At 36.3% G+C, this 12,820-nt stretch overlaps 1 pseudogene; it reads left to right on the top strand.

Annotated features, from left to right (window-relative positions):
- The first annotated feature begins 11,776 nt into the window (after positions 1-11,776).
- LOC111737826 lies at positions 11,777-11,895 on the top strand (annotated as a pseudogene).
- Positions 11,896-12,820: the final 925 nt, after the last annotated feature.

Genomic DNA, 12,820 nt, shown 5'->3' with positions numbered 1-12,820 from the left:
TATGCAACTCATATTCATCAAATGCCAAAGGGAAAGAAGTGAAATAGGTAAAGAGAAAGGGTATATGTCCTGATACAGTGTATGTAACTCAGAACATCCTCAGGTGTTACTGTCTGCTCCAATGTCTAAAGCTGTAATATTGGATATGTGCTGGCTCTTGGTTGAGCATCTAGCCCCAAACTCCAATTTGATTCTCCCCAACCCAGGAGAACTGTCACTGCTTCTTGCTTGTCCTCTCCTTGCTCGGTGCCATAAATCAGCAAATGCTCTGAGGAGTGAAAGCAAAGTAACTCTCAGTTCAAAGCATTTTAATTCTTTCAGGCATCCTGGCTTCTCAAGTCCTGACTTCTTTGTTCGCCTTATGATGCCCTCAAAAATTACTTCTGTACTTTATGTAGTGTTCAGAAATATTTTAATTAAACTTATTGGGGTGACCTTGGTTAATAAAATTATATAGGTTTCAAGTGAACAAATTAATATGTCCTACATATACTGCATTGTGTGTTTACCACCCAAAGTCAAATCTCCTTCCATCACTGTCTGTTTGATCCCCTTTCCCCATATCTACCTATATCTCCCTTTTCCCTCTGGTAACCACTAAACCGTTTTGATGGATAAGTTAGTCCAATATAATATAGTATGTCACAGCAAAAAGAAACCATTGTCATTTGGGGATGGTATCATAGCCAGCTTCCAAGATGAACCCAAATGGTCCTCATCTCCCAGTATTCTCAACCTTGGCCAGTCTCCTCTCATACTATATTAGGTTTGGTCTGCTGGAACCATAGAATACAGCGAAAGCAACAGTATATCTCTACTGAAACTATGTTATAAAAGACAGTGTCCCTTTTGCCTCACCCTTGAATCCCTGCTCTGGAAGGAGTCAGTGCCACGCCATGTGGACAAACAGCCCTGTGAAAAGGCCAAGTGGTGAGAAACCAAGTCCCTGTACCAAGAGTCAGGAGAAAATGAGGTCTCCTGGTCAACAGCCAGATGTGTGAGTCATCTTGAAAATGGATACTCCAGCCCCAGTCCATCTTCTGGATGACTGAAGCCTGAGCTGTTAACTTGACTGCAGCCTCCTGAGGGATTCAAAGCTAGAAATATTCAGTGAAGTTGTTCTGCATTCTTGACTCTCAAAAGCTGTGCAGGATAATAGAGATGTGTGAGTGTGTCATTTATCTTTAATTGTGATAAAGTATATATAACATAAAATTTACCATCTTAATCACCTTTAAAGATATAGTTCAGCATTGATAAGTATATTCACTTTGTTGAGAACTCTTTCATGCAGATTATCTGTTTAGGATAGAAGTGAGATGGCTGATTCAACACATGGCCAATTTTATGGTGTCACTTAATCTTTATTCGTCTAAAGAGGTAAACTTATTCTCCACAAACATAGTATCCATAAAGATAATCTATTTTTTCTCATAAAATGCTATATTAATTCTTTCAGGTTGAATATTCTTAGTTTTCTCACTTGCTCACTCTCTCTCTTTTTAAAAAATTAAAATGTTTTAGCAAATTTTAAGTCTCAGCAACTAAATAATAAAAACAAACTGATTTTTCCCTCACTCTCATGGGCTTAAACAAACAACTTGATAATAAAAGATTCTGTGAGACTTTAGTGTGGGGAGTGAGAAAGAGTGAAAGAAGAAAGCTTCATCTTGAAGCTGAAACGTCTTTACAAACTGAAGAAACCCTAGCCATCTATACTAACAAGATTTAGTTGCCTTCAATTATTTTATCAAGGTTTTAAATTTTGGTTTGCGTATCGACATGTCTTGTTACAATTCTCTCGTCAGGAAATAGTATTTTCTTATTTTTTAATTGTTGTCCACAGATCTTTAAGTCCTTTTCTGACTAAAGGTATCCGTTCTTAACTTCTCAAAAAGACAACTGCCTATATAATGCACAATAATCTGGTATTTATTAATGGTAATTACTTATTCCGCTCAGACTATCAGTGGAAGACCTCCCTGGGGCTCCTTTGCAAAGGCATTAATGTGGTTAAATTAAGAGGGGGAAAAAAAGATACACAGAACTTTGATGAACTGCGGTGCTTACAGAACCAATCCTAATGTCAGAATAGAAAAAAGCAATTAAACAGAAAATCACTTTATTGATCTGATTTGAAGGTCAATCAATCTACTCCTATTTCATGATTTTAGCCTTAACTTTATGTTAAATTATCACTGCTCTTTCTTTTCTAGCTATTTCCTACCTAGTTCTACAGTCTCTACCATAACATGAATACTTAAAAATAATGACTGAATTTTTGTCATATTTCCATATCAAGTATATTATTTTAAATATTTTAATACTAATTTAGCTGATTTACAATTTAAAAACTTACCAAATGTGTTTGTAACTATACTAACAAGGGGTAAATCATACTTTTGTAGCCCATGATGTTGGAACCTGCATGATTTATATAGTTGTGGCAACATTCCAGTTGTGACACAAAACAAGCGGATGCATCTGCAATGAAATTCACATGAAGGAAATAGAGCAAAACTTTTAAATACAGAAAGCAAGACAAAATCTTTCTTAACTAAATAAAATTATCTAGATTATATTTATATATTCTCTTTCAGATGCTTTGAAAGTATCTATAGTGGACAAAAGGTCTAAGTGACATACTTAGAGCCAGGATACATGTCTATTAGAAACTGAGTGAGATAATACCTAAAATTATGCACTAAGCTACTACTATCAATGGAACTGAAAAGTGTTAAAAAAATGTGAATTTCTCTCTCTTTTGAAACTTCATGTATTAATAAGCACCAATATAATGACAAGGTCTATATAGTATTCCATAATTTTTAAAAATACATATCTCATTTTTATGTTTCTCATTTGATCATTCCCAGTGAGGTAGGAAAATTTTACACACACACACACACACACACACACACATGCACACACGCAACTATCTCTCACTTGAATCGTTGTAATTATAACAGCTTGCCAAATATGTCAGTTCATGAGATGAAGCAAGAGAACTAAAATTTAGACATTCAGTATAAAACTTAGAGCATAAAAGAGCTACCAATTCTATGAAAAAAAAAAAAAACTAGACATGTTTCTACCCACCCTTGTACATACTGAGGACGATTATTATTTACCAAGAGAAAAGGAAAGGAAAAAGATATCCAAGAAAATGAAACCACAATATATTAGACTGCATTATGTAATCCTCACATCCACATGCAATTGCCTTTTGATCAAACCAACTCTAATGATTACTTGCACTCTCACCAAGGTCTAGAATTCAACCTACCAAGAGATTCTAAGACCAATGTTTGTACTCCTGGAAACTCCTGACTACACAGACAGGATCTAACTGAGCCTCGCCTCCTGACCACACAATACCTCTTACCTGCTTGCATGAGCTTTGCTTCCTGCCTCTTTCCTGGAGCTTCCTTGTTAAACATTTGGAATAGAGGACTGTGGAATCCTGTGGGGCCCCATGCATTTGCAACCTTGAAATACAGGGGAGTTCACATCCATGGGATGAACTTTCTAATGAATGGGAGATAGCATCCGATGAATTCCAGGGACAATTTTTTTTTCTCCTTTCTAATGGACTCTCTCTCTTCACTCTGCCTTCAACACACAGCGAAGCTGCTGATAAACAATTTGTAAGGCTGCTCAGAGGCATGATCCCACGGATGAAGCTATCAGTCATATCTAGCAGTGGCCAGAGAGATACCACGTATTTGCGCTGACTCCTGTTCTTTCCTGCTTTATTCTCCTTGTCCCATCCTCCGACTCTCTGTAATTATACTACTTTTAAAATAATAGCATATTAACGCTCTTCCACAAGCTTTGTTTTTCTAGACCTCAGGTAAAAATACAAAACCAAATGCCACTTATGGATGTGAGGTACAAATTCACACCATGAGTTGAAGCAGCAAACAGCTGAGATACTGACAAAATCTAGTATCAAACTGTCAACACTTCTATTGATCTGACTGAAATTAGAAGCTATTCCTATAAAAATACTTTCACAGCAAAAGGCTCATGGGACTCCCAGAAAGGATAATAGTCTCACCAGCTATGAGCTCAAAATAAAATAATTACAAATGACACGAATAAATGAACTTTCGTGAGTGAGAACAATGCATTCAGGAAAAGAATTTTAAAAAACAGAGTACCTTGAATGAATCTATTTAAAAATCTGTTTAAAACAATTAATGACAAAAATAAATAAATAAATAAATAAAACAATGACATAAATAATGAGTAGAAAACCAAATCGAATAACCAAATAATATCTAGAACAGGTATGTTTTTACAGAGGAATCAAATAAAATCTCTATAAATGTACAATAAAAACTCAATGTATAGGTTAAAGAGTGGATTACATAAAGCTAAAGAGAGGATAATTAAACTGAATTTGATGTCTAAGGAAATAACCCAGAATGGAGCACAGAAAATAAAAACATAGATACCTTTACAAAAATGAGTGTTTTCGATGGGCAACAGAATTTAAAGGTTCCACACATGTCTAGCGGGAATTTTAGAAGGAGAGAAGACAGAAATTAGGGGATGTACAATGTTTAATGTGCCGATGGCTGAACAATTTCGCATAACTGAATTACTGCAACTGCAAAGTCGTCTGCCTTACCTTTCCATTCTAGGGCTCAAAACCAACGTCATTTAAAAAATTAAACTTGTATTAAAAACTTTAGCACAGTTTGTTTTGGGCACTCATATTTGAAACTGTTAGATGTGTATTTCTCTGTTTACAGTGTGTTTTTGTTGTTGTGGTCGTTGTTGGTCACAAAGCATGACTTTAGTTAGTAGCCAGATATTCCTGACACCAGAAAAGAACAATCCTTCATAGACTTGAAATCACACAGACTTTGGGTGCCACGTAGGACCTACAAAAGCACATTTTATAAAGGTGTGTTGTCTCCTTACAGAGTGAATTGGTTCCCACAGACACCTTTACCTATATAGCATGCTGCAAAAAGAGTAGAATCAAGGATTTATTCATAGTTCTACTGAAATTAGAATAAAAAGTAAAGTGTTAAAATATTTTGATGTAGTTAAACATTTTTAAAGCATTTTATTATGTATTTCACCTAGGTGTGATATTCTCTTCTTCATATTTATCCTACTTGGGATTTTTCTGACACTTTTGGCTCTGAGGATTGGTTTGGCAACTTTGAGACATTTGGGAACATTACTTCTTTTTTTTTTTCTGCTCCTTCTCTCTCTACTCTCATTCTAATATTCTAATTACATGTATGCTAGATAAAATATTATTTCACATACAATTGTTCATTTCTTTTCCCAAAATTTCTGCTCTCTATTCAACGGATTGGGTAATTTCTATTCATTTATTTTTAACTCAGTACTTAACTGTTCTTTTCTTACAGTTTCCATTTCTTTGCTAGACTTTCCTACCTATTTACTTATTTGGTACATGTGTTCCTGCAAATCCATTAATGCATTTATAATACCTGTTTTAAAGTTCATGTCTGATCATTATAACAGCTGGGTCATCTCAGGGACTATTTATACTAAATACTTTTTTTTAATAATAAATAAAAACAACATTTTTTATGCTAAAAAAATGTGATTGATATGTTATAGGGAGCCTGAATTATGTCGTTTTCCTTTAGAAGATGTTGACTTTTGATCTGTGAGGACAAAATTACTGGCAGATGCTCTTAGTTTTATGTTTTGCCAGTGCTATTATTCTGTTTTTATTCTAGGATTTTACTCAGTAGTTTGGTCTTTACTGATAAGATGTGTCCTTTCTGGCATCTTAACTGCATCTCTGAGGTGCTTGGTCAACAAGGCCTCCCCATGTTGGCCGAGATGGTACTTCAGTGGCCCTGAGCACTTCTCCACGCTGATATCACTGTTCAAGCTCTCAGCTCCACAGCAGCCACTCTCTGCTAGGCCTCCTGGAGCTGCTTCCTGTGTCTTGTTAACCCAGAAGTCGGTCAGCGACCCTCAGAGAACCCATCATGCTCTGGGCCCTGCTTTCCTGCATAGCTTCTTCCCATAAATGTCCCTGCCTTCCAAGTTCTAGCTGCTTCACAGCCCAGAATCCCTCGATTCAGCAAGACCTCCTTGCTTTTCTGGGATTTCACCTACTACATGGTATTCTGGAACCTGTCCTCAGGCATCAAGTCAGGGCACAGGTAGGGACCATCTCCCAAATACCACCATCTTGCATTGCCTGTTGTCCACTGTCTGAACAGGGTGGTTTCATATACTTTATGCACTTTATAGTTGCTCATGGCAGGAGGACAAGTTTGGAACCAGTTACCCAACTATGGCCAAAGGTAAAGTTTCTACAGCATCATGTTTAAGAAAAGAAGCACAAACAAAAAACTAGAAACAAACTATTCATCAATACATAACTGGTTAGATAAATTATACTGCATACCTATCTTTAATCTTTATCCTGCCTTTGAAAAGAATGACATGGAAAGATGACTAAACTGCATTGTTAAGTTAAAAAAAAAAAAGGTGTTCGCAAAACCACCATTTTGTATATGTGTATATGTACGTGTATAGTTATACAAAATGTAAAAAGAAAACTGCAAAGATAAACTTAAAACTGCTATCTATGGTTATTTCAAAGAGTATGGCTGGAAATGGCAGTGCATATATACTTTGTGTTTCATTCTACACACATTTGTGGCATTTGGGTCATTCCCAACATTAAAAATGCAATAATACCTTTTAAAATAAAATAATTCAGAGGACTTTGTATTGGTAAATTGGGAATCACTGTCTGTACCTTTTATTCTTCTTTTGTGAACTTACCTTTCTGTAAGTTCAAGTTGAGAGCATCTGTAGTAAGAAAAGTAGAAACTGGACAAATTCACAAAAATATGATTATTTTCCTGGCACTGCCTTGCTACCTTTTAGCCTTGACGCCCAATCTGTGCAGCAGCCTCTCTCACCTTTTCGGTGTTTTTAAATGCTGCATATCTGAAAGGCTCCTGCCCTGCTATTTACTGGAAACCGACATGAAGAATCCACCTTCTCCTGCAAATTTGACAAGCCAATTTCGAGGGAGGAATTGAGTAGGAAACACTTGACACAATTTATTTCTTTTCAAATTGTGAAACTCAGAGTCTCTCCCAGGCCCAGGTTTGAATATTTGAAAACTACTTTTATGTCTTTCAAAATTTTGACAGGCAAGTGGATTCAGAACATGCCAGCAATATGTGAAACTGTATCAGCCCCTCCGTCTCTGAGAATGACGGAGACTATCTTATAGTATCAGTTCCCAAAGATTGATTCATGCAAAATCAGCTAGTTCAAACAAGAATTCTTTTTCTGAGAGTTCAAAAATTCTTGGTAATTGGAACTGGAAATTACTCAGGTCAGCCAATCATATCTCCACCTTCCACCTTTCACCTCATCGCTGCTATATAAAATCAGTCACACTCCTAATTAAGAGTTCCCTTAATTAAATTATTGGCAATATAATACAGTCATTGGTAAATGTTTTATTTTGTTTTGTTTTATCAGAAATGCATTCTATATATTCCAATTTCACTTAATAAGTTCATAAATGTATTATGAACTTGATAATCTATTATGAATCTCACTTTCAGAATTTCTGGAATCTGGAGAGAGATTGCCTTAATTTCAGTCCTGGCTCTGTCAATTATTAGTTGTGAAACTTTGGTCAAGTTATTTAATTTTTCTATGTTTTTTTTTCTCATCAGTAAAATGGGAATCATAATGATACCTATATCATAGGATTTTTTGAGAACTAAGTAATTTGTGTTTAAAAGTGCAGAGACCATAATAAGTACTTAGTATGTGTTAATTACAATCACCAACATCTTTATGGTCATCATCAATGCCATCTCCCAAATGTTTAAATTATTTATTCTCTCCTGTAAACCAGTAATGATTTCCTTGAGTTGATTTATTTATTTGTTTGTTTGTTTATGTCTTTAAGGACTTTGCCCTCTCTACACTGTGCTAATCCAAAAGTAACTGCTTATTTCTGTCACATGAATAATGGCTGCAATGTCAAAAGAATGAGCCCCAAACTCAAAGCAAGCATTTGGGGAGTATTATTTGCACTCACCCCCACTCTTATGGACTCTTCTCACAGCAATTTACAATGCGTCAGATATCACAATGGGTGCTTCTTAAGAGCTTATTCAATGAATGATGATTTTATGAGAAAATTTATATGATATATCATTCCTGTTTGATAGTAATAAGGTGCTAGGAGTCACTGAACAGATTAAGCACCTTATGGGTCTGTCTCTCTCTGTGTTCCTCGGTTTCTGCTTGCCTCTCACTCTCTTATATATGTAAATTTTTCTCCAACAACTGAGTCACAGGCAGGGACTTGAAGTTTTCCACTCTATTCTTTAGCAATCTTCACAAGGAGGAGCTCTAATCTCTAATGCCAAGAGAGAATTGAAATTATGATGCCAGCATCCAGCCCACTATACTATACTACCAATACTGCCAAAAAGGTGGGACTAACCAATCCCACATAAACCTTTTCCTCTCCTACCTTTGTAACTACTTTTCCACTCGAAGTTCACCTAAGATGACTATTAATTCAGAATGAAGAGCACCTGAGACATGCGATAATGTGATTTTTGTCTGGCCCACACAATCCCCTTTCCAGAATAATACACAGGGACTCAAATTAAGAGAGGGTGCTGCCATGGGGAAGCCTGAGGAAAATGTTTACAGGCTAAGGCAAGACCATGGTTGAAGTGTCAGAGGAATATACCAAGAACCTAGTGGAGCTGAAGAGGGAAGAAGGAGGGAAAGAATGGCCTTAAGTGAGATCGGAAAAGCAGACAGAGTTCAGATTACATAGACGTTGGAGGTTCTGTCAGACATTTGGATTTTACTCTGGATGACAATGGAGTCCCTGAAGGAGCCCAACAGGAAAAGACATTATTTTTTTGTGCTTTCAGATCTTTCTAGCTGCTGTGTGTAGAATAGATGAAAGTGACAAGCGAAGGTCAGAAGGCTGTGGAGGGCATCCACAATTCTGTTTCTTTGTTTTATGGTTATTAACACCCATCACACTTCCTGTTTTATATTAAAATAGCCTTGAGGTCAGGGACAATTTCAGATTGATTTTTTTTCACCCATTGCAATGCTTACCGTATCTCTTATTTCTCAAAACATTTCTTAAAGAATGACAGTTATGAAAATAATTGGATTTCCATGGTTTTTAATGTATGTTAACAAAGTAATTTTAAGTACCGTTTTATCTTTAATTGTAACAACTTTTCCACTGTTTTGAATAAAAGGTCTTCCAAATTAAAGATACGGCATAATCAAAAGATTTGGCAAAGCAACAAGACCATCACCAATGCATTATAGTAGTATAAAGAATATTTATTAAATAGCTACTTGAACACATAGTTGTGTAGAAAAAATTCTCTTTCATTATCCATGTTGGCAATCTTTCATCAGCATTATATTTACATCAGACTAACAGAATTTTGTAACGCTTCTAAAGAACTAAATCTGCATATTTGACATGCATATGCTTTCTACAATCTGCATAGTATTTAAGTCATTACATAATCTTGCTCAATAGAGATGAGAGACAAGACACACAAGCAACCTCTCCACTTTCTTTCCTCTGATCAGAAATAGACTTCATTCCTTTTTAAAAAGGAAGAGAACTAGCCCCATCTATCATTTCTGAATTGATATGCATAACTTCGCCTGATCTTATCTTCTGATTGTAAATCTCCATGCAATAGAATGGGACATAACATAAGCCTAATGATTGTAAACAGTATTAAGTAACTAGAAGCTGTAGACCTCACAGTGTCAGGGAAAGGATGACACAATGAATACTAGATAAGGTCTGAAGAGCTCCCTAGGGAAAATGCTACAACTTGGATTGTTAAAATTATGTGACTGCTTTTCTTCTTTTTGATTAAGTCTTAACGACACACATATAATTATGTTTCTCTAAAATCTAAAAATAAAAGAGCTGAGAAATTAACAAAGTGCATTTTATAATGAACAATTCAGTGAGGCTCAGATCCTAGAAATCATTTATTCTTTATTTTATCTTTCACAGCACTAAAAAAACATCCATTGGTTATCTAGTTTTGATCATTTTTTCCCTCTTGGATGCAAAGTTCAGCAAAAAGAAATGAAAAAAAAAAAAAAAAACCCTGAAAATTAACGATGGCCTAATAAGGAAATTCTGAGAAGTAGAGATTTTTTCATGTTTCTTTGAAAAGGCTGAATTCAAATAAGTTTATTTAGTGCCAATTATATCTCTTTCATCTATATTTTTAATCTCATTGTGACCCAATTATGTAAATAACAGGAAAATGAATGGACTTGATACTCCTGCCCATTGTATTTTTTAAATTAGAGCCCAGTTGCCGTAAGACAGCAATTCTAATTTAAATATCCTTGGTGCATTTTAACTCTCTTCCATAAATACAATGTTTGGGAATCACACTAACTGTTCCAGTTAGTATTGCTGCATAACAAATCATCCCAAAATAATGACATTTTAAAAACAGTAAGCTCATGGATTCTGTGTGTCTGTAATATATAGAGAACATAGCAAGAACAACATATCTGTCCAGTACCTGAAGCCTCAGCTGGAAATGTGCAACAGCTGAGGCAACTTGAGCACAAGTGGCTGAAATTATCTAAAGGTGTCTGATGGTCAACACTGGCTATTGGCTCGGAGCACAGCTGAAACTGACCAGAACAATTCATATAGCCTCTTGATGAGGCCAGCATTTCCTCAGAGCATGGTACCCTCAAGAAAGTCCTTCTGTAATGGCTCAGGGCTCCAAAGGTAAGTTTCCCAATTAACAAAGTAGCAATTGTGTCACTTTTCACAACTAGATCTTGAAAGTCATGTTACCTTACTTCTGCCACATTCAGCTGGTTACAAACTAATTGCAAGCCACCTCAGATTTAAGGAGAGGGTAATTAGGACCACATCTGGATGGCAGAGTGGTAAGGTCCCAAAGAGCACAAGGGATGGAAGATGTATAGCCACATTTGGAAACATAATCTATTTCATCTATTTTTATTTTCCTGATGTCAACTGAGAGGTACTTAAATCAAGGTCTTGCACAATCAACAGTAGTAACCAGAGCAGACAACCTGTACTTATTATGTTAAAATGGGTGTTTTCCTACTTCCTTTATAGCTGAGTACTCAAATATGGAAACTAAGCATACTTTGTACCCATATATTCTAAAGAGATTTAGGAGACAACATTGAGAATACTTGCTAAGCAGTAAACACAAACTAGTTTTACCACCTTTGGCTAATAACGTGCCTCCAAAATATAAAATGAGAAAATAGTGCACAAAGCAAAATCGTAGTTAAAATTATTTTTGTGAACCCATTGAACTGAATGGACTTCTGGAGTTTCTAAGCTTATTATGGGAGAAAGAATTCAGGAAGAAGATATATATGTCTTTGAAATATAAAATGAGGACTCCACACATTATGTTTCTCAGGCGAGTGGATGGAGCAGGACGTACTAGTTACACCTCTATCCTACTGACGACTACTTAGTCTAAGCCTCCACCCTCTCACCTCCTCCCTTTAACAGTCCCCTTACTGGTCTCCCCCACATCTCCATTGGCTTCACTCCAATCCGTCCATCACCAAATACAAAGTCGTTTTAACAAAACTAATCAGCTCACTTTTCTGCTTAAAATCTCTCAATGGCGTCCCAGTTCTAAGCACGCCTCTATCAGGGCCTTGCCTCCCCTTCATACTTTCACCTCCTTCTAAGTGACTTACCGTCTACAGCCATGCCACCCTGAACAAGCCCGATCCTGTCTGATCTTGGAAGCTAAGCAGGGTCGGGCCTAGTTAGTACTTGGATGGGAGACCACCTAGGAAGACCAGGTGCTGTAGGCTTAGAAAATAAAGGATTGTAAACTGACAAGGTCCTTGCAATCTGTGAGGTCAACCAAGGGTTGCCTCACCTAAAAAAATAAATAAATAAGTGACTTACCAATCTCCAGCACCGTCTCTAGTGCCTCTGCTAATGGCATCTCACTTGCCAGCTGTGAGGGCTAGAGGCTGAACTCCCATCACTCTCTGAACTCCATGTTTTTTTCCCAGGCTTCACAACTCTGGATGTTATTTACGCTTCTACTTGGTATCCCCTGACTTTGTCACCTGGGTAGGATGGCTGGCATACTGCAACACTGCTATGCGTTCCCTTTGTGCCCTGTATGCCTCTTGTCCTAATACTCAAGAGACCTCAGAACTATTACTTGTTTCATGTCATTTCTTTCTCCGGAATGTAAATGCCATGAAAATAGTGACTAAGTCTATCTTGATTGCCACAAAGCATCTAGAAATGTGTCCGGCTCAAAATAAGATCTAGATAAGTATTTGTTTAGAGAATAGATTTAAAAAATTATTTCCAACTTGTTTTTCAATTTCTTAAAAAGTGCATTGCCAGAATTCCCAAAGCAGACTTTTTATATCTTCATATATATGTATGTTTAGGTTGTTTTTCTCCTCTTTTTAAAAGCCTTATATAAATAGGAAAATAAAAATAAAGCACGAGAGCAAATCCTATTGTATTGAGAGTAATTCCACATATTTCCCTAAGTACCAAGATAAGTGTTATTGCTTACTCAGGTGTATAGTTCTCTATCCAGCTTGTCTTACAGTCAGTCCATCAGCAGTCCGCTTTTTCTTTTATTTTTTAGGAGAGGTAACTAACTCTTGGTTAACCTCACAGATTGCAAGGACCTTGTCAGCTTACAATCCCTTTATTTATTTTTTTATTGTTTATTTGTTTGTTTGTTTAGTTTGTTTGTTTGTTTTA

The sequence above is a fragment of the Pteropus vampyrus genome, unplaced genomic scaffold (assembly GCF_000151845.1).
Source record: "Pteropus vampyrus isolate Shadow unplaced genomic scaffold, Pvam_2.0 Scaffold31, whole genome shotgun sequence".
NCBI classification, from domain to species: Eukaryota; Metazoa; Chordata; class Mammalia; order Chiroptera; family Pteropodidae; genus Pteropus; species Pteropus vampyrus.
Note: the sequence above shows the minus strand (reverse complement) of the source record. Positions and strands in the feature narration are given on the sequence as shown.